Below are 27009 nucleotides of genomic sequence, written 5' to 3' on the forward strand. Positions count from 1 at the left end.
CGGTACATCACTGGTGGCCTCCGGGGAACATCAGCTTCCCTTGCCCTGCCGACCGTGTGCCTCCTCCTCCTCCTCCCGCAGCCTGCCAGGCACTTTGTCCTGTTGGCAATGCCAGTACGGCTGGGCTCAAACAAGGTGTGACCCGTCATTTGTAGCGACGTGAACAGGAGCAGAGGTTTCATTCACTACACTGGAGATAGTACAGTGAGCAAGCAGTTTCAAAATCCAATTTCATAGACAGAGAGATTACATTAATCTCTTTTAATAGCTAAACAATTCAGTTTTCAAGATAGGACAAAGCATGGGATGTTCTTGACAAAACTGGTGCTTCAAAGCTGCCTACATCAGATTTAAAATCCTAACTCATAAGCTCCTAATGATAGAACCGATCGTATCTTTCCAGACAGTAGCACTGCAAAACTTGCATTTAATCTCTTTTTATAACACGCCGTAGCTGCCTGGGCTTGCCTGTTGGGAAGCAAATGTAGATTGACTTTGCCTTCAAATACCATATGAGGAAACTCAGCCCTCACCAACTGATCTCGGGGGCCTGTGGAATGATAAAAGCTCAAGTTATCAAAGTATCTGTAAACTGCCTTCTGATTTCTAGCTGGAGCACCTCCCTGAATCTGGACCCTTTGATTTAAGGTGGCTGCTTTCTTTCACCATGTCTCAACAGGCAGAAAAGGGCATAGCTTTAATTCCTGTTGGCTCAGTCGCATTAGCTCAACATGACTGAAAAGCCCTCTTCACCTCCAGAAACGCAGAAGTGAACACGGTCCTACATTGGAAACTTCTGCCCATGTAGTAAGTACCTTGTAATATACAGGGATGTTTCCATACCGCCAAAAATATCGGTGTAAAAGTGCATTTCTTGTTGACACTGTTTTGCTTGGAGAACCAAAATTAGCTCTCCTGGGGAAGGCACTATTTATTGGGCTAGACGGCATGTTTTCGGAGAATTTGCAGGTTTTGTGGTCTAGGCATATCCATTTCAGGCTGATTTTTAGTGTTTGTGTTGTGATTTAGGGCTCTGACAAACGAGCTCTAGCAAATGACGGTGAGGTGACCGAAGAGGTGACCCACCCAGCTGTTTATGACTGCTCGGCTGGCAAAGATTACTGTCCCCGCAGCAGAGTTGGCAGAAGACAACGTCTGTCCAGGACAGAGCTGCTCCAAATGGCATTTTAGTTGAAGCCTCCCGGGAGGTGGGGTTAGACTAGACAGAAGACTGTGAACTAGAGATATTGAGATGTTGTCCATAATGGTTTATGCCCATCAAGACCAGCACTGCTGCCATGCCTCATGTCCTTACGGCTTCTGCTCCATGTTTCTGTCTCCTCTTTGCACCAGAACTGGTGGTTGTCTGATCCTAACAGGAGATGATTCAGGGACTTTAACCAGCCAAATGATCTCCTCATTCACCTAGAAGGAGTGTGGGGGACTAAAACACCACCAACTCTACCAGCTTAATCGCGATACCTCTCCCTTGGACAATGGTACAAGTGTCCTCCTCCCAGTGTCTCAGCTCCACTCTAGCCTTTGGTGGTAGAGTGGTATCAAGCAACGGCAGGTGATAACGTCTTCATCTGCTCATCTGTTTTCCAACCAAATGGTCTTCTGAGGCCAGAGGCTCCCCGTGATGTTCCTGTATGGCCAACTAGCAAGGCTTCTGCTGCCAGGGAGGTTACCCCTGACCCTTCGGCTGTAATCTCTGTTCTGCTGTAGGAGTAACCTGCTGTAGTAGGTGGCACTGCTGTCAGAAATGGAGCTGCCAGAAATTACCGGTTGTCTCTTTCCCCTCCCGACTCGGAGGGTGGCTGGCCAGAGACTGCCCTCGCACCCTGATGCCACAGCAAGCAGGAGCCGCTGCAGGAGCAAGTCAGGATTGACGCTGATCTGAGCAATATTGCCGGGCTAAAACGCACGAGAGTTTTCCTCTCCCTGGCCCATTACTAACACGGAAAAAAAAATCAGTGGGAAAAAGATTGGGCCTTAAATATACAACGACCCTTTCCCCACCCATTACCACCTAACTGATAAGCTACTCCAGGCTATCTTGTTTATGTTTATGAGTGTTTAATACCTCTTAGCGTTTGCATTTGCCTTGAAGCTACAGGCAGCTATGTGCTGTAGTGTGCTAAATATTTGTGCCATAAGTAAAAACAGATGTTTGAAGATCTGCTTTGAAGCAAATCTTTACCCTCTAGATTCTCTCCCAAGACTCCTCAGGAACAGTATACATCACTATATTCAGAGCAAAGCCTCAAAGGGCAGGGAAAGAGGAGATATACACAGGAATAGTCAGTAGTGCAGCAGGAACACATACTCACATCTCTGTTGCATAAATCCTTCGCAGCAGCAGCAGTTTGGGTATCAGAGTTTTCACAAACAATTCATTTGCAGGGCCTCATTCCTATAAAGCAATCTCTGCTGCGTACAGGTCTTTTAGGCTTGTTTTGACTCACTAGCCAGCTTCTTGTCACCCTCAAGAGCTGTTGCCTGCCATCTAAATAATCTCCCTAATACCAAAAATCTCAGCATGAGCAGAGATGGTAAAACCTGAGTGGTGTGCACGGATGGCTCTCGCTCCCACATATTGCTTCTCATAGCTGCTCGCAGGGATGAAAAGGCTTCACAAGGCAGACACAAGTGGCGTTAAATAATTTGGCTCTCAGAGTCAAAAACTCAATTCAGAGTCAGAACCTGCGAGATACCCCATGATACTGCATGCCACATGCAAAGTAATGGGGAAGGTTAAACAGCCTCTGCCTCAGGCAGCTCCCAATTTATGTCAAGATGCAACAGAAAACCTGAGAGGGGAAAGGTGAGATGGTAGCAGTGAAACCAGCCAGGATTGTGCGGTGATTGCTGTGTGGGAGGTTGCAGCCAGGACTCTCAAACGACTTAAACCACTGTGGTATGGCTTTGGTTTTGTTTCTTCTTTTCTCACGTTTTGGGGGAGAAGAGGGTGTGTCTGGAAGTTCAGGTGTTAGCTTGGGACTTAGATGATCTGTGTCCAGGTTTCTGCCTTGCCAGTGGCTCCCTCCGGTAAGCTGCTCCCATCTCCTCTGCCTTTTGCCCCTCATTCTCCAAGGAAGAACAGCACTTCCATAGCCCCGAGGCGTACGGGATTAATACTTCAAAGCCTGTGAGGCATTCAGGTATGGTGTGAGAGCGAGCCATATCAGGCCCCGAAGAGATTCACTGTGCATTGCCTTTTGACTGTACGCCTTGGACAGCAAAGGGGATCCTTCAGAGCGCTCAGTGTACCTGACTTTCAAATGCAAAGCAATGTTTGACCTGAGCTACACAGGGAACTGATGTTCTGCTGTAAATCTCTCTGCAGAACGCTTACCCTTCACTCTGCTTCGTTTCACCTCTCTCGCATTTCTTGCTTAAAACATGAAAACTATTCATATCTATTTTTATATTATTCATTTTCTTTTCCTAGTAACCACTCTTTCGTCTTGCCTAATTCCACTTCATCTGAAACTGTTCTTCCTCCCTTCCTCCTCCTCCTCATCCATGAGCTCAGGCGGGAGCCACCCATGGCTGGGATACCTGCTAGAACCGTGCGGGCAGGTAAATCCCAGGAATTACAGACCCTTTGCAGCAAGCAGCGGCTGGCCGGGACTGGCTGCAGGGTATATTGCAAGAGTGGGGAGTGCTTCCCAGCTCTGCATCCCGCTCGGCACCCGGGAAAGGCTGAGGTGAGTGGTTATTCTTTCCGTCCGCGCTGTGCTGGCTGTGTGCGGGACAGGCTGGTGTGTGCTGAGCAAGGAGCTGGGCAGCAGCTCGGCCTCCGAGAAGCGCTGCAATGAGAAACAGGAGCTTGCTGGAGTGATAGCTGGGGAGAGAAAGGGGGAAAAAAACCCGAGTATGGGATCACTGTGGATTCATGCCTTTAAAAGTGCTGTCTCTGCCCTCTCCTTACCTTTTTTTCCTTTCCCGACTTGGAGGTCTAGCAGCTAAGATATTAGAGTGGGACTCAGGAGACTGACTTGGTTTACAGAGTTAGTTTTCTTTGGTTTAGATCCCTGAAACAATGTCCTCAGGGTAGGAGCCAGCAAAGGCAGGAGTGGGAGCACTGGACCAGAGCCGGTCCTCCTCTACAGCAAGACGCTGTTAGATTGACTCAGCTGCGATATGAAACTGCATCTGCCAGCCAGTGGGGCCAGCAGTTTTGTCATCCTGTGCTCCTCTGCCCTCTTGTTAAGAGAGAACAGGATTTTTCTTCCCTTGTAGGGATGAAGCTTGGGATGAGGAAAGAGTCTAATAAGGACCGTAGCAATGATCACAAAAGCGCCCGGCTAGAAGCCTGCCAGCTGCTTGCTGTACCCCTCTTTACTCAACACCCCCCAAAGTGGCCCAAGCAGAAGAAAAGATGCCGTTTTGGGGGACAGCTGATAACTGTGTCTGCTGCTGCTTACATCAATGCCGTAGGTAACAAATCTTGTCAGAGGTGCCGGACCCTGCAAGTCATTTACAGCAGATTTCCTTGAGGCAGCAGTGAAATCCGTCATCTTTTTGTTTGACATCTGCAACCCCAGTGGAAAGAAAACAGTGTGACTCTTGCCTTGCATTTGCAGCTGAAACCTTACCAAGGAGAGAAAAGAAGAAGAACCTCTATTGTTTTTTTATCTTCTGCAGGTACAAACAGTGTTTTTCTGGCGTAAACTGAGAGGCATAGGGCTCTGTGGGAGTGATTTGCTTCTAGGAATTTATTTCACATGGCTGTCAGTGGCTCTGCAATATAGGATGGGAAAAAAGAAACAGGCCCAAACCTCCAAATAACTCTGAAAGAGCCCGACGAATGAGTCCTCACATCTCATGCTTCCCCAAAAGAATGGAAACCTTTCCAAGGGAGCTGATACATCTACTGCCAGTGTTCAGCATTTTGTGTTTTGTTTTTTAAAGAAAAGCCAAGTTACACCAGGAAGTATCACGTGCCCAATTTCAAGTCAAAACAAATAAATAGTCTTGGGTTTTGCCTTTAATTTCCTGTCCACTGCCAGTTTTTCTGGGACCAACATGGGTCATCTGTGAAATGCTGTGAGAATTTCGGGGCCGGGAAGGCAGGTCCCTGGCCCTGTCACCTCCACGGTGGCTGATGAAACACAGAAGAGCTCCAGCAGCCGACGAACCTGCGTCCCCACAGGTTGGCTCTCTGTTTCTGCCCTCGCTGGCTGCTCTCAGCGCAGGGTTTGCCACTCCGTCTCACCTTTCAAGGAGGGACTGTGTCCGGTTTCCTTTTAGAAAAGGTAATTTTTCGAATTGTCCTTGTTTGAAAGAAAATACTGGGTTTGGCAACAGTGAAAACAGAGGGCTAAGCGCTCTCTGGCGTGTGCTGCGCTGATGTGATGAGACCGGGCCATGAGTCCAGCAAGTTTTGCTCATTTTTGTACCACGTAGTGGTAAGCCGGCATGTACGGTATTTTTCCTTTACCCTAGAGCTTCCTCCTAGGACCCTGCCAGTAATTTGATCCTGCTTTGATAAACCGTCATGCAGACACGACATGGAACTGTAGTCCTAATGACCTGTGTTAATTAAAAATCAAATGACACTTTCTCAGGAGAAAGTTCTTTAGTTCCAGTGTTTTCCTAAGATAATTATACCAAGCCAGCCTACTACCCTCCCCTGTAGTTTCATTTATTGCTCACTTTGCCTAAATTCCTGCATGCCGTTGCACTGCATTATTTTGTCGTGTTCCACCCCATCATTTCAAAATAGGTTGCCTATTTGTTTAAAAGTACTTTGAAGTCTTGAAGAGAGAGATGCCATATATTTACCGTGATGATGTACAGCCTGCCCGTTTGATTTCACTGCCTTGTAGCACCAAATTGAGAACCCTCTGACTCTTCGTCTCCCCTGGCTTCTATAATAGCAAGAGATAAACAGGAAAAAGGGGAGACACCTTCAGTTTGATATTGTTTGACTCTCAAGACAGTTCAGGCTCTGATATTAATAACTTCCTGTTTTGTTGTAAGTCTTCTGACAAACGAAGAGCCTCCATGTGCGTTGACATTTCAGCCTGAACTTAGGCAACTACATGAGTAGTGTGTTCCCAGGCTTTGGGCTACAAATTCCAGTTTTCTGCTTACCTTCAGGCCAAAATTTTAGAACTGGAAGTCAAACCGCTGAAAATCGGGTGCCTAAACCCACCGTTAGTTGCCAAAATAAAAATGACTTGACCGTCGCAACAGTTGAACACCTGCAGACCCTATAAGTATCTTGGGACTTGAGAGGGCACAATCTATACAAATCAGACTAATTTTGTGTAGGAGCTCAAATAAGGATCCTAATTTGAAACTCTGGGCTGCTGTTCATTGCTAAGGATGTGCTCAGAAGCTAGAAACAGAAAAGAGGATCTGCAAAAGTGTGGAGGAAGGTGCATTTCTGTAATATCACTTGTGCAAGATGCTTGTGAAACGTGGCGCGTGTTGCATTGCATCATTTTTCACATGCGCTTAAATTAGTAAGACTCTTTCTTTTCCAGCTATCCAAATGACTTTCCCTGCGAACTGAACTACTTCCTCTGGATAATACGCTGGTTTACTACCTGTTGGAGAGGTGGAGTATCCCTGGAATGCCTCATGCCTGTGTACTGCCCATGGCTGCTGCTCTGCGTAACCGGGAACCATCTCCCAACCATGGTGTGCAGCAGGACAACTTGGACTTAGCAGTTCTATGAGATGTAAAAATCAAACCAGCTAATCAAGATTTAGAACAGCACTGGATTGAAAAGACTAGCAAGTGGTCCAGCTGTGAGTTAATTCATTAGTTGCAGTAAATATCACTGGAAGAGCTTGTCAAAAGGAAATGTGAAGCAGCTGAAAAGAAGTCCTTAAAGTGAATGTCAAAGGCTTTTGCAGCTGTCATCCAGTGGACTGGGAGACTCCGGGCTTTGGAGAGAAAACAAGGGTGAAAGAAATAAAAATTTGAGTACAGAGTATAAAGTACCAGTTCCCACTGAGTGATTATAAAGGAAGCAATCTCACCACTACAGGGACCTAATTAGAGACTGAATCTCACAACTGTCTAATGTCTCCTCCAGGACACTGAGAAACCCAAACCAGCTAAAGCAGTCCATTCAGACCAGCAGCAGTAAGAGGCTCTGCTGCTTCAGGGGCACACTGAAATGCCAGATTTATATAGCTGGGGTCATTTCCAGTGTTCTTGAATCCTGTAGTCTGTTCAGCGCTCACTTAGGACCAGGAGAGCAACTTCATTTTCTCGCCTGGCCAGCACAGCATCATCCTGGTCCTACAGAAGGCAACAACGGGCTCCCACTGCTGTGGTAGCCAAGACTCCCGGAGGAAAGGCACCAGGACCCATTTTCCCAGGCAAATTGTCCACGTTAATAAGAGACTATTTCACATTTCTGCGACCGATCTGATGAATCGCTGCTTTTGTTGGTCTCCAAAACGTGCAGGTCAGGTGTGAGTCCTCAAGCCTTCCTGGAGATGCCAGTGCTGTCAGTCCGCGGTTGCGTGCATTGGTTTGCTTAAGCCTTGCTGCAGGGCTCAGCTCTCCCACCTTGCTCCGGCTATTGCCTGTCCGAGACACTGTCTCCCTGCTTTTGTCCTTTTGGAAATGTGGAAACACTGGCCATAGTTTGAGGCTAACCTTTGGCAGCAGCGCCCATCCCTGCCCTAGCTGCTCCCTCCTACCTCTGAGCCGCAGTGCGTCACCTCTTCATCAGCGTGCTGAGCGGGGAACTCCCCGAGTTGGGTTTTTTTCTTTGTTTGGTGGTTTTTTCCAAGCAGCAACAAGTTTTCGCTGGATTTTATTTAAGACTGGACCGTTCCAGGCCCTGGTCCTCAGCACTCCCCTCCTGGAGCCGGGAAGGGCTGTGCAGGCAGGAGCCATGCCCTGGGGTGAGCGAGCAGCAGGGTCAGCAGGAAGGACTTATTTGAGCTGGTATTGCCATTAAAAGCACTTTTTTACATAACCCTGTCCCCGCAGAGTGATGCTGTGCAGGTGAGGCTTCAGGGGAGCACAGGGATCTCTTCCAGCATCACTCCTACTAGCAGCCACGGTTTTCTGCAGCAGGATTTTCTAGGCGTAGGGAGGGTTGTGCCTTCTGAGACCGCTCGGGGAGCTCAGCACCCCTGGGGGGAGCGGGGATGACTGCTTGGGATGGGTAGATGCATCGTGAATTGGGGGGGCAGTGGTTGACGGGTCTCTTCTGGAGCTGGGACGGGGTAAGTGACCTCCCTAGAGAGAGCTCAGCACTGCTAACATCTGACAAGGACATTTTCATAACCAAGATAAACAAACAGATGCCTTTTTTGCTCCAGGGAGAGAATTTCTTCTGTGCTACTAGCCTGAGACCGTTTGCTTGGCTTAGCCTGTATTTTTACCATATGCAACAAACCTTAACCACTTCATTTGAGGCTGTTATTCATTTGGGGCCAATATTAAACATTTCTGGCATTTCTTTTCCATTTTTCTGGCCCTTACATGCTGCTAATGTCTCCACTTCTGTATATATGTTTTCTTCTCTAACATTTCAGTTCTCCTCTCTTGTAATGTTTTAAATCCTTAATTGCCTGATGCTGCAGATGGAGAGTATTAGTTACCTTCCATCACCACTCTGGCCACGATGACTTCCTTTGCTTGACAAGTTGATTACTTTGTCAAGGTGAATGTTAAGTCTGTCTAGAGTATCTCTGCGCGTCTTGTGCCAGATTGCAATTGCAAGCTGGTTTCTTATTGGACATGCCGCTTCTCCAGACACAGAATACCAGGAGTAAAACTGGGATTTTGAGGGGCATTTTTCCCCACTTCCCTACCAAGATCGAGGTTGCTCCAGTTTATACCAACAGGATTTAGATGGCTGTATCTCTACATGTGACAAACTAATGCATGGCAAGCAAACCCAACTGATGAAATTCCATTGATAAAGAAAACGCCCATGCTGGCAACCACCCCGCAAAGTCCGCAAGTAGCAATTACGAGTTAATAATAACTGCACCGAGTCTGCCAAAGCTGCTGGAGATGGGACTACCAGACACCTCCGTGGAGCCAAAGGATTGTTGCAGTGCCTGCTCCCCGCTGCACTGCATCAGCACGTCCAAAAGGGCAGCATCACAGGTGAGCGGTGGGGACGACAGGCTCCCCAAAGTGCCACTTACAGGCAGTAGGGACGAGAAAGGAGCTTTTGCGAAAGCTTTGCAGAACCGGCTTAACTCTACGTAGGCTCATTAAGGTGGGAAAGAAACTTCTTCTCCATTGCGTAGTAGGATATCGCTGGGGTTGGTGTCTCAGATCTTGCCATCAACATGAGTCCGTAGCTCCCCTTCACAGGTACAACGCACGGTGCGGGATCCAGTTACGGCTCTGTTTGCCAAAGTGGCTATACACAGCACCAAACCTTGCCTCGTTATGCCACCCAGCCCTCCAGAGACCTTCAAATGGTGGTGTTCTGCATGACCCCTAAAAGACGGTAGACAGCAGCTGCAGCATGGAAGCTGTAGCATAAACAGTGCTTTCAGATTGTCCAGCGGATATAATTGAGGCAAAACAGCAAAACCCAGGTAAGTTAAACGCATTTCATAGCAGTGCCTGAGGGAGAACATGTTGCATTGTTTGTGAGCTGCAAGCCAGGTCAAGAGGGCTGGCCCTCCCACAAAGAAATTGCTGGCATTGGCCCCAAAATGTCATTGTTAAGGTAAGAAAAACATCTGAATTTCTCTTAATTTTTTTCTAGTTGATATGTTATAAGGAAGTGGCATCCAGACCACTACAGGTATTAAAAGTTTGGGAAACAACACCAAGCAACACAAAGAACAAAAACCAGCAGCTGCTTTCTGAGAAGATGATAGGGAAACTGAGTCTATGCCACTGGATGCTTCAGGAGAGTAAGTGCTAATAGCTACAGAAGCCAAATGTCACCTGGGACCAGAGTGTGAACAACTCCTTTGTGATATTACTTTGAGACTGTCTCAACTTCTTGAGCTCATTGCAGAAGATAAAAGAAAAGGTTGGCCGGCATTATTATCTGATGGTACAGGAACATTCATTTCTCTAACCACATGTGGTAGTATCTGACCGCCTTGGATATCTGAGCGGGCAGGTCAAAGGAAAGCAGTGTTTTCAAAGTGGTTTTCAAAGGCACCTATTTCCAGTAAGTGTGAACTTCATTTTCTCTTAGGAATTCATTTTTCCTGGCATATTGTAACAGAAATAATAAAACAAACAAAAGCATGGTACACCTGTAAGATGAACCTCGGGACCACACCGTCTGCAGCCAAACCGGCTCTGGGTGCAGTGTGAGAAGTGAGAGCAGATGTTGGGCCGCTCTTCTCCCCGGCAGATGTGCTCCTGGGGTTGCTCTCCTCACGGGATGCCATAGCGAGGGCTTAGTGAAGAGCAGAGACAGAGCTTTTCTTGTGTCACACCATACGCGACAAGGCAAGCTTGTGTTGGGGCGCCTGTATATTGACCTACCTCAGATCAGCTTCATACAAGAACGGAAAGGCAACACGCATCCACACACCCCCCACCCTTTTTTTTTTCCTGGTGTTTGTGGGAAGGAGGAAAAGCACCTTTTACTGTCTGAGTTTATGGCATTCCTGCTCCCCCTGGGTGGAAAGGAAAGGGAACTTTTCTCTCTCTGCCTACGGGGGAGGCACCGACTGTCGGTGTGAGCGATGGGTGGGAAGCTCTCTCAGGACAGACCTTGTTCTCCCCAGGGACCTGCAATCCAGCCCAATCCCTGCCTTGGGCTGGCATGCTGGGACCCCCTGGCCTGTCCCCTCCTGTAGGTCCGAGCCCTGCCACTTTCTGTCCTTGGAAAGGCAGAAGTGGGGCAGCAGGTTCCCCGGGGGTCCAGAGGAGCAGAGGGTCTCCATCGGGACTTGCAGGAGATGAAGAACGCACCTCCACCCCGCGGACTGCAGGCAGGACCAGTCACGCTCTTCCCCTCTGCAACCAGCAGCACTCTGCTTTTTCCCGTCGTTTATTACCTGATGAGTGTTTTCTTGTGTTTTCTTGTGTTTCCCTCCAGGCTGGGAGCCAGGAGGGCTGGCGCTTGGGACATCTCCTCCTGGTGCGCTGCCGAGGGTGCTGGTCCCCAGCCCCAGGGCACGCAGCATCCGTCCCCGCCGCTCGCCCGACCCAACCCTCGAGACCTACTTTTGCTGGGAGAGGCAAGGTAACCTCACCACTGAAAATAGCTGGGACAGCAGCCAGTGGAGATTAATGGCATCATTAACGTCCCCAGTTTATTTATAGGCTTAAAAATGCCTCGGACCTGCAAACCGAGCAGAGTTGCTCTGTAACGCAGGGACTCCCAGGTCTCCTGCATCTGTCTTTCCCCTTCATGCTATTTCATCCTGATCGCTGGGACCGTAAAACCTCTGCAGCAGGGACTGTCTCTCATTGTAAACCTACTTTGTAAACCTTCCTAAATAGAGGGATACACACAGATATTTTTTTTTTTCCATGAATGCTGTATTTGTCTGGTCTCCTTCCTCCACCCAACTCTTTCTGTGCTCACTGTGTCCTGTGGCCCCTCTTTGGGAAAATCCTCTTTTTGATGAATTCCTGAGGCATGGGCTGAGCAGTCGTCACAGGCATTAGTGATTTTCCACCTTGGGTTTTAAACTGTGAGCTCTGTGGGAGGAGGACTGGGAATCTCATAGCTGTGGACAGCAACTAGGACATGGGGGGCCCTAGTGAGACATGCAGATGTAATTAATGACCGTGGAGGTCTTCCTATGGGAGCCAGCAGAGCCAGCCCAGCTCCCAGATCCTCCAGGAACCTCGACGGAGTGGCAAGAAAAGAAAAAAAAAACATCCTGAGTGTGTTGGCCCCAGAAGAGGATTTTTCGGCACGTGACCTGCGGCCGCACCGCCTGGCCTGTTTCCCAGCGCTCGGTGAAAGGTAAGTGAGAAAGGCAGCTTGTTGTCGGCAGGCACAAATCCAAGGGATCGGCTGTGTGACTGGGACATGGCTCCATGGGTGGGAGAAAAAAGTACAAATGCCCATAGGGACCCCTCCCACCCAGAAACACGGATAACTAGCGTGGCACCTCATGGAGGTGAGGTTGCTTCAGGGGGCAGCCACCCCTCACTTTGCTGTTGTTTTTTTGTTGTATCATTCTGAGATAAACTCCTGCGTCAGTCTCTCCTTGGCCCTCTGGCTTCTAGGGGCTGAAATAAAGAACCAGCAGAGAACCACTGAAACCGCTGTTGTCTTTTTTTTCTCTGGGCAACGAGACTACTTCGGGGCAGAGTAAAGGAGCACAAAATGCTAGAAGGAGGATTTCTCTGCCATGGCCACTACAGGTGAAACTACAGCCCTGGGATCCTCTCACCCCCCAACGTCTGGTGGGTTCGAGGCATCTCAGTGCCTTGCTTTCCCCTTCCTCTCTTTCCCACTTGGGTGCTGGGCTCCGGATCCCCTCCATCCCCCCGGCCAGGACCCAGCTCTCTGCTGCGATGGGGAGGACAGTGCCTGCTCAGCACCTCACTTTCCATGTCTGTCGAATGGGACCATGACACTTACCTGGCTTTATAAAGTCCTTTGAAGGACAAAAGCATAAATGCAATTATTCGGTCATCCAAAGATCATAACTGGGAGAGTATTTATTTCCATGTCTGATAAATGTGAGATCCTTTATAATTTAAAAGACTTCAAGGAAAAGGCAGGTCATATGCAGCATCTGAGAAAAAGGGGGAAAGAGGTAATGTTTTACCTGTACTCATCCTAGGAAACAGACACCTCTTATATAGTTGTTTCTCATCTAAATTCCTGAACATCTAACCGCAAAAGTCAGCACAACTTTCTCTCTAGACTGATGTCAGACTAGAGGAGTGAGTCTTGTGACAAAAGAGGCCATCTACATCTCAAACCAATTACCTGCTTTGAAAAGTGAATATAAACAGTGGAAGATTTTTTTTTTTAACAAGGCGGCTAAGCTGCATTTTGGCTGCGAGACAGCTATCTCCTGGACCTCAGTGCTGCACAGCTTCTGTGGAATTACTCACCCCTGATACAGAAAGCAAGAGCAGGGATTTTTTTTTTCCTGTTTCACTAGGCTACACCCAGTTGTAACCATATTTAACCTTCTTTTTCTAGCTGCCAACACTGGGTGGCACTAAGTAACTCCTTCTGACATTTTACAAAATTGACTCTAAAAACTTGAATCATACTGACTTGGCTCCATTCTGTCCTGACAGCAAATGGTTTTGTTTGAGAAACTTTTGATCATATGGTTGTTGCTGTAGAAACAGCTGACTTGCATGGCACATTTTGTACTTCATTGGTTTGTTAGGTTGTTAAAGCTCTCCTGAAACTCTAGCCTCACAGGTTTGGTAAAGGTTCAATGTGCTGTTGGGCTTGAAGGCCAAATTTCCTGTACTGAGGTGTGAAGTGATGGAATACTTGAAAATAACTGCACTTAATGCTGGAGATTTAAACAAATCTCACAGAATCACAGCATGGTTGGGGTTGGAAGGGACCTCTGGAGTTCGCCTAGGCCAAGCCCCAAGTATCTCCAAGGACAGAGACTTCACAACCAGAATTCTTCTGTTGTTCAATCACCCTCACAGTAAAAAAGTATTTCAGTTTGTGCTCATTGACTCTGGTCCTGTCACTGGGCACCGCTGAGAAGAGCCTGGCTCCATCTTCTTTAGTCTCTCCCAACATCAGGTATTTAAATACACTGATAAGATCTTCCCTGAGCCTTCTTTTCTCAAGGGTCAACAACCCCAGCTCTCTGAGCCTTTCCTCATATGTCTTTCGCCCCAGGCACTCAATCGTCTTCAAGGGACTCGCTCAGGTACATCCCTGTCTCTCTTGCATGGGGGAGCCCAGAACTGGACACAGCACTCCAGATGCATCTCCCCAGCGCTGCGCAGATGGGAAGCATCACCTTCCTTGACCTGCTAGTGACACGCTTTCTGACGCAGCTGAGGAGACTGTTGGCCTGCTTTACCACAAGGGCACATTGCTGGCTCACACTCAGCTTGTCTACCAGGAGCCCTAGCTCCTCTCTGCAAAGCTGCTTGTCAGCCCAGTCAGCTCCCAGTGTGTACTGGTGCGTGGGGTTATTCCTTCCAAGGCACAGGACTTTTCCCTTCACTGAACTCGATGAGATCGCTGGCAGCCCAGTTCTCCAGCCAGCTGAGGTCCCCCTGAACGGCGACACAGGCAAGTGGTACATCAACCCCTCCTTCCCTCCTCCTCTGCAAACTTGCTGAGGGTGCAGCCTGTTCCATCATCCAGGTCATTAATGAAGATGTTAAACAGTATTGGACCCATTATTGGCCCCGGGGTACTCCACTAGTGCTTGGCCTCCAGCTGGACTTCGTGCCACCGATCACCGCACTTTGAGCCTGGCAGTTCAGCTGGTTTTCCATCCACCTCACTGTCCACATATCTAGCCCATACTTCATACTCTTGCTTATGCAGATGTCATGGGAGGCAGTGTCAAAAGCCTTGCTAAAGTTGAGATAAACAACATCCACTGCTATTCCCTCATCCACCAAGCCAGTCATCTCATCATAGAAGGCTATCGAGTTGGTTAAGCATGGATTGCCCTTCATAAAAACATAGTGACTTCTCCCAATCACCTTCTTGTCCTCGCTACCTAAGCCTTCTCCATGTCCTGTATCACCAGGTCCCCTTTCCCCATTCAGCAGCAGGCCCACATTTTCTAGCAGTAGAAGCCCTTCATGTTGCTCTTCATGTCCCTCACCAGATTCAACTCCAGGTGGGCTTTGGCTTTCCTAACCCCATCCCTGCACACTCCAACAGTGTCCTTAGGTTATTCCTAGGATTACTTGACTCTGCTTCCACCTCTTGTGTGCTTTTTTGTGTTTGAGTTTTGTCAGGACCTCCTTGTTCATCCATGCAGGCCTCCTGCTGCCTTTGTTTGATGTCCTGTGTCTGGGAATAGACCATTCTTGAGCTTGCAGGAGGTGATCCCTGAAAATCTACCAGCTCTCCTGGACCTTTCTTCTTGCCAGGACTGTATCCCATGGGATTCTTCCAAGCAGCAATCAGAAGAGGTCAGATTCTGCTCTCCTGAATCCAGGGTTGTGGTCCTGCTCTTTTCCATGCTCCCTCCTCTCAGGATCCTGAACTCCACTATCTCATGGTCACCGCAGCCAAGGCTGCCCCAGCCTTCACATCCCTGGCCATTTCTTCCTTGTTTGTGATTCTGAGGTCCAGCAGATTGTCTCCCCTTGTTGTCTCTTCAACCACCTGCATCAGAAAGTTACCATCAGTGTACTCCAGAGACCCCCTCGATTGCTTGTGCCTTAGTGTGTTGCCCTTCTAGCAGATATTGGGGTGGTTGAAGTCTCCCGTGTCCTCATCGGCCTGCAAACACGAGGCTTCCTCCAGTTGCCTCAAGAAAGCCTCAACTACTTCTTCTTCCTGATCAGGTGGTCTACAGCAGACATCCACAACAATGTCACCCGTGTTTGTCTGCCCACTTATCCTGACCCATAAGCTCTCAGCTGGCTCCTCATCCATCCAAGACAGAGCACCATGCGTTCCCTCAGATCAAGGGAATTCCCCCCTTTGCCTTCCCAGCTTATCCTTCCTGTAAAGCCTGTATCCATCCCTGGCAGCATCCACAGCAGTGAGCTATTCCACCACGACTCATGATCCCAATGAGAATGTAGCCCCACAATGGCACACAGACTTCTTAATTTCTCCCGTTTGTTCCCAATGCCATGTGCTTTAGTGTACAGGCACTTCAGAGAGGCACCCAGTCACGCTGATTTCCCAGAAGGGGTACGACAGCTTCCACCATAAAGTTCTCCCATAGGCACTCCCTCACCTGTGTGCATACACTTGAGGTTCACCCCCTTCAGCCCTGTTTTGTTGATTATGATGTCTCTCCTGTCCACATCACACCGAATCCTTCCCTTGCCAATCTGGACAAGCACTTCCTCACTTGATGGAGGGTTGCCAACTCCCTCCTGCATCGTTCCCGTGTTGAAGTTATGGCTGGCCAGCCTACTGGCCCACTTTTGTCCCATTTGGTGAGGTGGATCCCACCCCTTCCCAGCAGTCCTCAATCCTCAAAGGGGGTCCCACAGTCATAAAAACGAAATCCTTGTTGTCAACAGAAGCTGCACAACCAGTAGTTGCATCGCAGGATCCATCCACTCCTGAAGCCCTTCCCCATCGACAGCAAGATTGAGGAGAAAACCAGCGGGGACCCCATGCGCCCTCGCCCCCACAGACATATAGCCACACTTGATGCACTCCAGGTCTCCCCTGGCCTCATGGAAAAGCAGAACGAGAGCCCCAGCAACTAGCAAACCTCCCACTGCTGCCACTCGCCACCTCCTCCCGGTGCTGCTGAGGGTCTGGGGCAGCCGAGCATCTCCCTCACCCTGGTGAGAGGTCCCCAGCGTCCCTCAGCCCCAACCTTGTGGCCAGGTCCCGCTGGAGGCTGCAGCATCCTCAACCGCAGCAGCACCCAGGTGGTCCCGAAAGGGCTCTGAGGGTCCCCTACCAGCCCCAGAGGCTCCTTGAAGATCTCGAAGTGGAGCCTGGACACTGCCATGTCTGCTGGCCGCTGCTGCCAGCTGCGCACCGTCAAATTCCTGTTAAAATAAATCAGCTTTAAAAGGAGCACAACCGCAGACGCGTGGCTTTCACCCCTCGCAGGCAGTGCTTGTCCTACAAGTGCCAAGGCTGCGATTTTAACGGCCCGTAATGGCTCCGGCGGGCTTTGTGGGACCCTGTTGACTGATGCTGGTGCGTACGGTGATGGAGGCGGCAAAAAATCAGGGCCAAGTAGTGTGTCCTCAGAGGACGTGGGCCATTCTCAGCCAAGCCACCCATGGAGACCCATTGCTATGTCCTGATAATAAAAATTAGCATTGCTGTGTTTGTACCTGACCCTAAGAAGGTGTTTAAAATATAACAGACGATAGATGGTATAACCTGATGGGATTGTAAAGATTTGTGTCCTGAAGGCAAGGACATAGAAACACCCACGACAGTAGCTAAAAATCCTCAATATGGAAATTAAGTTTGGTAACCAAATCTTTACACAGCCATTCTGACGGCAGCGGGAGAGGTGCGGCTGAGGAAGAAGCTGCCCACAGCGAGAGATGGAAACTACTGAAGATCCTCAGTGTCTCCAAGCAGAAGAGCTGGCAGAGAGCTCTAGCTTAGAGCCAGAGCAGAGCTGATCCATACACTCAGCATTACCTACAATGCTCACTCCTGTGGCAGTGGGAAGGGGGGTCCAAGTAGAGCCAATGAGTTCTGAAGAACAGTTTATTCACTGAAAAGTGCAATTTCTGGTTGACCAAAACTATCTGACAATTGGTGTGCAAGCCATTCGTCAGATTGAACCCATAACATTAGAAACTTCAGAATGGCTTGCTCTGATATTTCTGAAGAGAAGCGTTTTGACTTTTTTTGAGGCTGATCTCACAAGAAAGCCCAGACAAGACACATTGGGAAGAGAGGTTTGAATGCCCTTTCTGCCTCAGCCAGAGTGAGGATTTAACTGCCACGTGCTACATCTTCAGACTGTGGCCAAACCACAGGCCATGGGACAGCCTGCAACAGGGCTCTCCTAATCCTCCTGCTCAGGGTATAATGTTGTATACATTATTTACACTGTTTATTGGACCAGATAGAGCAGGAAAACCTATAAGGCTAAACTGCCTGCCCCAGAGAGCTGGCCTGGGAGCCAGGAGGTGGTGGTTGAGAGTGGTTGCATCCACACTGCTCAGCGCCAGCCCACGTAAAGTAGGTTGGCTTTGGCTGGATGACATGGCACTTGACTCCAGCTCAGCTTGGCCCTGTGTGTTGTGCCTATGGACCTAAGAGAGAACTAGTATTTTTGTACATTTGGTTTTGTTTTTTTTTTAATCCCAGCTCAAAATGCCCAAGATAATGAAGACGATGCCGTAGCTCATCAGTGTTGGGTTTCCATAGTGTAAAACATTCCGGGTGCGTTGCCTGCCCTGGACTGAAGCATGAGAACATTCAGGAGAGCTGGAGGATGGAAAGGCTGGTGGGACCGTGCCGGAGGAGCATCGTGAGGGAAGGGAGACAGAACTTGCCCATGCTGCTCTTGAAAGCTGTCCCAGGAGTAGTTATGACCAGAGCAGTGCTGCTTGGGGGTTGGAGGGAGCTTCGTGTCCAAGTCCAGAGGAGAGCATAGGCACGTGCTAACCAACCCGATAGGGACAATCAAGGATGAGGACCCACAAGTCAGCTGGGGAGTTGTTTCTGACGGCGTAGGCACATATGACGGGCTTGTCTACATCACCAGCAAAGAAGGGATGGACTCCAGCCCTGGATTTCTGCTCATTCTCTGCTGGACTCTCCGCTAACTGCGAGGCTTAGGTTTGGATCGCTCCAAGTAGCTGTTTCCAAGACAAATTTTCTCCTCAGGGAGCAAGCTCTGAGCCCAGCAGTGCCACTCCACCCTGGCCTGCTTTTATTGAGCCGCGTAGGCATGGCCAGGCTAAGGCAGTCTCCTGCCTTGCTGTGCTCCAGCCCCAACGCGCCTCGGGTGCTGCCTGGCACACCGGCTGCGATACTGCTTCTAGGAAACCTCTTCTTAAACCTTTTTTCTGCATGAGAAACAGAAGGCTTTGAATTTGCATCTTATGTGTTTTGAGGCTATGTCGTAGGCAGTGGATTATAGTGGATGATAGCTTTTCTTCCTAAGCCTTGCGGCTGAAGACAAGGTCTCCTTGGGAATACGCCCTTCCATTCCTGTGAGGGTTTGGGAGTTGACCTATATCATGTTTGTTGAGCTTTTAGTTTGACTACTGAACAGAAAAATCAACTATTGGCAGATCTGCCTTGTCAAATAGACAAAGACCCCGAAGAGGCAGAAGCTCTTTGGAGAGAGGCCCTGGCTTTGCAGGGATCACAGGGCTTTGGGCGGAATTCAGGCAGAGGATAAACCCCGCTATCCAAGAGGATAACTTGGGGAAAAGGAGTTGCACGGGATTTTTCCGTTGCTGTAGGAACCTTTGCTGTAATTCAGCTCATGTTGATTAACCCTGAATGCTAGATTCTTAAAAAGTGATTAGTGAGATCATACTGGAAACAGAAACAGATGTACCATCTGTTACGCAGCGTAGGGGGTTTAGAGGGAGGTTTTGCTGAAACACAGTTGTTCCCGACACTGACATGAGACTTCACTGCTGCCACCTTCCCGTTACCTCCCCAGAAGCTGAACGCCTCTCTGAACATACAAAGTCAACCAGTGGGATTTGCTCTCAGTGGACTGGTGCTGGAATTCTGGCCAGTGACTCGGTTGAGAGCTGAGCTATGGTGGCATCTCAGCCTTTAGGGTAAGCCATGGTATAGGACTTTGCCTCAGAGATGCTTCCCAAGTGCCTGAAATCCCAGGGTGCAGAAATCTGGGCTTTGGTCTGAACTTGTGCCTGTGCCTCAGAGCATCTTTTCTTTCAGTGAAATGTAACCACCGAAAGGGTAGAGATGTTTTTTTTTCAATGCTTCCGCAGAGTTGTTCATATACTGTGTCCCTGCCCCAAAATACTCTCCATTTGTACTGTAGTCACTCGCTGCAGGTCTCAAGGATTATCAGAAGCACTAAGCAGCTCTCAGACAGCAATTGCAATTATGCCTCTACAGCTGTGATTGTCCACAGACGTGCTGTCTGTCTTCATCCAGAGCAACAGAGCATTTTAAGGAACTGTGCAAGGCCAGAGAAGGCAATGCATCCATATGCGCTTTCCTAAATCTAATCTGGCATCCTTCTGGCTTTCATGGCATCTAAAGAGCAAAGTGCACATTTGTGCTGTTCATGGCGTTGCTGCCTGATAACTAATATCTGGTCTAACAGGGGAAGCGTTGCGGCACCCGGGGAGAACAGGAGCGGGTTCCCTTTGATCTGCGGGGCACCTTTTTTCAGCACAGCTGCACAGCCAGGTAGAAAGCTGTCAGGATTCTTGTTTTCTTCTTCCTTTTTCAGAGTAAATCTCATGTCTCGTATTCAAAGTCTCTGGCAGGCCTCCATTTACAAGTACGACTACTATTTATTATTTATACAGAAACAGAGAAGGGCCATTGCTTTATGACCGTGTAATAAAACGGGTCACTGCTCCCCGTGTGCTTTGAAGCCCAGGAACTGATCCAGCGGAGGTAGAAAATGGGACTTCTGGCACGGGAAGGGGATTGCTATAGTGGATCCCTTTGCAAAGACCAGACTTAAATACACAACACACCTACAAAGCGCAGGTACGGCTTTACAGGGGGAAAAGGAGCCAAGCAGCCGGCTGCCCTCCCTCGAACAGTGGTGTTACAGGGGAGGCTGAGCACTGTGCTCCAGCAACACCCTTGGGGATCTTCTGAATGTGGGACCTGCTGGCATTGCACTGGTTTTACCTGGGTAAAGCCAGATGCCCCTTAAAAGAAATTATTTCTCTGCCTCCCTGTTGCTCTCCTTGCTCCACCACTACCCGCTATTAGCTGTCCTTGTCCCCAGGGTCTCCACTGGGACCAAGGAGAGGGGCAGAAGGTGACGTGCCATGAAGAGGAGGGTGACCAGATGGATTCAGCTTGCTGTTGTGCTTTACATTTCCAGAATGTCATCTCAAGCCCCGCTGCCACCCCCAGCTCCAGCCCTTCATGGCCATCCCCACAGCTTGTTCCCCAGGGTGCTGGGAGGAGCTTGGTTTGGGACCACGAAGGGGAAGAGGGGACAACCTGGAGAAGGCCACCTGGTAACCCACGTCCTGCAGCCCAGAGCACATCCATGGGTGGGCAGAGCCTTCCACAGCCGAGCCAGCATCTCCTCCCAACACCACCTCTGTGGTGAGGAACCTGACTGCGCCCCACCAGCTCCATCTGCTCCAAAAAAGATCTGGGGACCTAAGCACGTGCGGCGAGCTCAGTTTTGCTCCTTGGTTCCCTGTAGAGGCGTGTTGACACCTCGCAGAGGGATGAGGGGACGGGCGAGCACGGGGCAGGGGGAAAGCGAGGTGCCGGCGAAGCCGGTGGAGCGGCCAGCAGCCCCACCGCCCACGTCTTGCTCCTCCGGCAGTGGCGGCAGCCCTCCGTCCCCCATCCCACGCGGAGCTGGCCTCCCTGCGAGCCCGGCTCTCCCGCAAGGATGACACGGTTTTCCCGGGCTCTCGCTTGTTCACGCAGGGCTGATTCAAAAAAGATGTTGGCAGAAGATGTTACGGACCTTTCAAAATCTCTCTTCGTACTCCAGCACTTCCTTCTCTCCGACCTCGGGCAGGAATCGCACAGGTCTGGACTGCATCCCCCGGCCCCAGAAAACAGGAGCCGGTGCCTAGCGGCAAGTCCTCCCAATTAGTTCTTTTAAGAACACTTTCACCAAATAGTTGATGAATCCTCCAAAGTGCTCTCCCCGAGCACTGTGTGCTGTGCACAAGGACCGTGCACCCACCGCCCAGGAAGAAGACGGGGTCCGGGCTCCTCACGCAAATCCTGACGGCTGAGGGGAGAAGGGATGTTCTCAGGAAGGACACGTGCAATGGTTACCCTGGGGGAAAAAAGTCACATCTAAATTTTCTTCCCTCCAGATTCCTCATATGCAAGCCACGGAAACAAAAAGACACCCTTACTCTCTTTCCAGGGAATTTTCGACAGAAAAATGGAAAGCATGTTAAAAAAAAAAAGAGGAAGGATGTGGGGAATCTAACTGAAGTTGTCCGAAAACTCTGAGTGCGCCTGCCCGGCTGCGTTAGCACTGCTGGGCTCTCTGGGCTCAGCCCCCAGGACCCCGCGCCCTGGAGCTCAGCGATGCTCAGGGGCAAGGCGGCTGCGCCCGGGGCGGCTTTTCCTGCGGTCGGTGCTCACGCAGCTCGAGCAAGGACACAAGAGAAAGCGCCGGTGGTCCTAAACGCTCTGCCGGAGCAGCTGGAAGGAGAGATGTTTTCTCCACAGTTTATTGGGAAAAGTGTCAGAGCGGTGCGGCTGCCGAGGTCCCTGCTCGGTGACAAAGGTGACATGGCAGCCCAGCCTCCCCCGAGGACAGAAACCACTCGGTGCTGGACCTACAACAACCCACGGCAACCTCGACTCTGCCTCTAGGGCCTCCCTGCCCAAATAATTCAGTAACCATTTACCCCCTCCATGCACCCAGCTATAACCCCGTATTTTTCACAAGTGTTTAGCAAATGTAACCTCTGTGTTTTATACCTTTCAGTCGTTGATCAAGCTGATGTGTTTCTCCTTTGGACAAATAGTCATTACATCTGAAAGTTTACGGCTGGGCTTTGAAGTTAATGTTCTCTGAGATGAAGGAGAAAGTTCACACTTCTTCTATTGCTTCCAGCCCCTCTGGCTGCGGACCAGATAGGACAGCGACGCCTTCAATTTACAGGTGATGACTATTTTTGCAGGCAGAAAAGCCAAAAAACTTCTTACAATAATAATGGCTCGAATCCTGTAGTGCTCAGCAAAATGCTGGGAAAGCAGGGAAATGAATACAGGAAACCTATGGATGTTTCAGAACTGTTTTTTCTCTGTTTACTGTCTCAGCTTCAGCTGAGGCCACATCTCCCTGCCTCCGCTTTTGCTGCTGTTACGGTCACATTGCCTTAGGTTCCCCACGGGCTATTTTCCACCAGCAACCTGTGGGGAAGAACGGGCACCACAGACAAAAAGTTTTTCCTTGGATATTAATAGGTCCCCCCCTAATTCTCCTTAATGAGGTAAAGGAAATGCTAAACTTACAGCATACTCCGTTAACAGCCAAGACCAAGTGTTTAAGCTGGAGGGAGTTAAGGCATCCAATTCCTTCATGCTGGTTTGGAAATTGCAGCCTCGGCATGACCTTTTCAAGCCTCCTTCCTACCAGTCGGGGCGAGCCGGCTCCTCCAGGCTTTGCTGGGAGAAGGCTTTTAGCATCTCTGTCCGAGGGGATTTCGAGGAGCATCCTGCGCGGTGGGAGCCGGGATGCTCGGAGCCAGACTGTCACTGCCTGCAAGCTCCAGGTGAAAGCTGAGGCTGAAAGGGCTTTGGAGAGGGATGGGGTTTTCCAGGGCCTCATCCAGCCAACTTTGGGAACTCTCCAAACACCCACCTGGGCAGCGGTGCCTGCGCTCGTCCCCATCCCGCTCCCCTCTAAGCCTCTTCGCTCAAAAGGGGCCGTTCCATTTGACCCCCTCGGCTATGGGACTGGCCAGAAAAAGAGATGTCAGCGAGATCCATGTGTACCCCCCAGCTGGGGTTATCTGAGCCCGTGCTAGGGAGATGTGAAATGTAGTTATGTCAGGAACTCCTGCAGAGTGTGCACAGGTACCATTAGCATTTTGATACAGCTAATGAGTGGGTGCTTTTGTAAATAAAATACCTCCTGAAATGTGATTTACAAACCAGCAAGATTTCCAATATACGCTGTCTAATTTAAAACTGAATTACATTCCTGTTGTTGTACATTAAAGGAAGGATCAGCGTACCACGGCTCACAGCTGGGCAGCATGTCAGCTAAACCCACTTCTCCCTTCCAAGTAACCGTCTTCAATTTGTTTCTCCTAAATATTCAACTGAAATTCAGCTGACAGGCATCAGCCAAGTTCAGACCAGTAAGGCATCATCAGATGAAGGCCGGCGCTCCTTGTAAAGTGGAATTCGGTACCTGACTGGAGGGACCTAACCCCCCTCCCCAGCAAACCCCAGTTCCCTCCCTATTGTGGGGGATAAGCGCCGCTGGGGACTGACAGCGAGCAGCACGAGGTTCTCCAGCTGCCCTGACACGACCGCAAGGACCGGTCAGAAAATCCCTCCCGGGAGGTGAGGGTGCCACCAGCATCCCCCGCACCAGCCAAGAGGGTCCCTCCGTCGCTACAGACCTGCAGCATCCTTTGCCAAAAGCAGTGGTTCCCTTTTGCTCACACCCGCGCTGCTGATTTTCCTCTGTTAGGGCAACCAAGGGACTCGCCGGGCTCCGGAGGATTTCTGCTGATTCTCCTCCGCGTCTTGGCAATGGGACCTGCCTCACTGAACACTCGGGAAACTCCCCCATCCTTTATTTTACTCCATTTAATCCTTTGCAGCAATGCTAAATAAATTTGCTTATTATTACCCCCCCCCTCCCCGCAACAGTACTGGTTATGTTTGCTGGTGGTTTAGCTTCCAAGTAATTTAAATAAACAACTGAACCATAAGGAGAAACTATTAAGCATCCTCTTCCACTGGACATCAAGATGTGCCAGGCCATTAATATTTCTTTATCACTGCAAATTTCGATGCTTAAAATCCACTCCTCAGTTTGTCAAATGGGATAATTCTTAAATGTTTTCAATTATCCAGCTAATTAGCACTAAATCCTGCATTGCGGTGAATGCTACGTTACGTGGTGTTTCTCACACTAATTTCTTTGGAAGTTAGGGCCCGTAATTTGGCACAGCCCTCTCAGCGGGGAGGTATTTCATCTTCTAGGGCAATATCACCCATTTTTGCCCTGGCTTTGAAAGGCAAGCAATATCCCTTCCAGCTTTCCCAGGCAATCAGCAGCCAGAAAATCAGTGTTGTGCTTGGGTACATCAGTGTCGGGAGGTGTGAAGGTGGTCGTTCTGCTGCTGGTGTCGGGGGGACCTTTTGGGAACAAGCCCCACTGTAACACCCCTTGATTTTGGAAAATGCCGCGTTTTTCCTTCAGGAGCACCTACAAGTGCTCGGTGGTGCAGTAGCACGCTGGGGACACAGAGGATGCATCTTCTGCCCGGGCACTTGGGGGTTGGAAGCTGTTTTAGGGGCTTTGATGCTTTTTCTTCTGTTCCCCTGGGGAAGGCAGGGCTGGCGTGAGGCTGGTGCCGGGTACCGGCAGCGCCAGGGCATCCCTCGGCTTCCCGGTGGCACCGGGGCATCCCTCGCTGCGGTTTCTGCTCCGCTTTTCGTGCGCTGCCCGCTCACTCCTATTTTTGGAGGATGGCAAAGCAAAGCTCTGTACCTCTCGGAGAAGACGCTCTGGAAAACACCAGCCTGTTCCCCAGCTCCGCTGCAGAGTAATTTGGTTTCACTGTAAAACGATCTTACTGCCCGATGCGGAGCAGGTCTGGAGCAGCCCCCGAGAGGTGCAGGGCTCTGCATCCCATTAGGGCTGCCTGGAGGAAGCCGGACAGAGTTTTTATTAAATCAAGCTCAGAGTCAATGCTTAAAGAAGGGCTTTTTTGAACTAGGAGCTGAACCTCATGTTTGGTGCCCTGCCAAGCTCAGGATAGTGCGAGGAGGAAAAGGAGATGTATTTTTGGACTGCATGTCTGTGAACAGGCTGTTAGATAAAATTAAAGAGGCTGTTTATAAAGAATCCTCTGGTGGTGAAGCAGATGTGGAGGCCCGAGTTTATGACAAGATATATTTCTGGTGTTCGCATGAAAAACCATTTTCATTCAGGACTTTCCTCATGCTGTAATAATTTGTTGGTTTGGGGTGGGGGGGTTTTTTCATTTATTTTATTATTTGAACTGAAACTGGCACGATGCCCCCATCGCTTGTGATAAACTCATTTGTTTACGTATGTAACCGGAGAGCTGGACTTGGGCTCCGCTTCCTGGGATGCTGGTCGTTTCCCACCCGCAGTGAGCAGGGACATCTTCAACCAAATCGGGTTGCTCAGAGCCCCGTCCAGCCTGACCTCGAATGTTTCCAGGGATGGGGCATCGACCACCTCTCTGGGCAGATCCCCAGAGCAAACTCCGGGTTTGCTCTGGTACAAAATGGGAGCTGAATTTTCTTCTGAGCCCGTGTTATTCTTTACTGAGCTATGCTTAGCATCCGAGAAAATACTTTGGTTTATGCTTAATGTTATATAAATACATGGAATGTGTTTAATAGATACTCCTGCAGCTCTAAATGTGTTTTAAAAATGTGCTGCTTTCCTGAGCGTTGTAGGCAGCAAAGGCATCACTGTGCTTTTACAAGAAAAATGGAGAGCGCAAGCGCACGTTTGTAAGTGAAGACACATTATCATTAATTATACATGGTTTGAGTTTGTGCTGACTTGCTGTTCTTCCTTGGATCCTGCACCGAGTCCCGCCTTTCTTATGGTACAGACAATAACTTAAAAGAAAGAAGCCCAACACAATTGTCGTGATCTGTATCTACAGCGGGGCATCCCATATGGAAGACATAATATTTGATGGTGAATTTTTGCTTTGACATTATAGTAGAAGTTAAGTGAAAAGGTGTCAGCCTTGGCCTAGAGTTTCACGAGTGCCACAGGCAGAACACGCTTCTTCGGGCTCTTTTAAACCTTCTCCTCCTCTTCCAAAAGGAGAAACTCACAATCTGGACTCAATTGAATCTTAAAGCCATAAAATTCCAGGTTCCAATAAATCTTCGTTTTATAAAAACACATCCAGCATATATCAAAACAGAGACTGTAAAAGAAATTAAACATGTGTGGGTCACATACTCTGCTGGATGCTCCTTAACAGTATTGCAAAATGAGCGGAATAACGAGGTGCAGTTTTGCTACGAAGTTTTGGTACCTCCTTGTAGCTGCCCAGGGCGCCCACTCGGAACACGAGCAAACGCACGGGGAAGGGGCTGGCGGCTCCGTTCCCACGTCCCATCCATCCTTTCCCGGTCTGGGCAAGCCGGGATCCGGCCAGCATCCCCACGTGCCCAACGCTCGGCCAGGGGCTTCGGCTGCTGGGGTGATGGGATGGACCGGCCGTGGGATGCAGCCCACGGGCATCCCACGCATCTTCCCTTCAGGAGGGGCCCAGCGGAGCGGGAACTCGCTCCTCCAGCCCCAGCGAGTGCCGAGGCCACGGCGAGCAACAGCTCTGTAAATCAAAGGGAGAGAAAAGTAAGCGATATTTGGGGGGGAGGGAGGATTTGCCTGCCTGTTCCCGTAAAGTCGAAATGCGAAGGAAAAACGAAAGCAGCTGGGATCATGCTGCAGAGAAACGGACTTTAACAAGCTCTTTTTCAGGGCTTTAAAAAAAAAAAAAAAATTCTGCCTGTGATGTCATCTTGACATTTCCTGGCTGACTGGCGATTTCCTCGGATCAAACACCCGGAATGCCGGGGAGCCGTCACCGCCGCGCGC

General features: G+C 49.6%; 1 long non-coding RNA gene across 1 annotated transcript; it reads left to right on the plus strand.

Annotated features, from left to right (window-relative positions):
- Window positions 1-4224: 4224 nt before the first annotated feature.
- LOC128153584 (uncharacterized) lies at window positions 4225-12196 on the plus strand. The gene is made up of 2 exons (XR_008239012.1): window positions 4225-7984; window positions 11016-12196. It is a non-coding gene; the product is annotated as an uncharacterized LOC128153584 (long non-coding RNA).
- The last annotated feature ends 14813 nt before the right edge of the window (window positions 12197-27009 follow it).

Source organism: Harpia harpyja, chromosome 17 (genome assembly GCF_026419915.1).
Source record: "Harpia harpyja isolate bHarHar1 chromosome 17, bHarHar1 primary haplotype, whole genome shotgun sequence".
Taxonomy (NCBI): Eukaryota; Metazoa; Chordata; class Aves; order Accipitriformes; family Accipitridae; genus Harpia; species Harpia harpyja.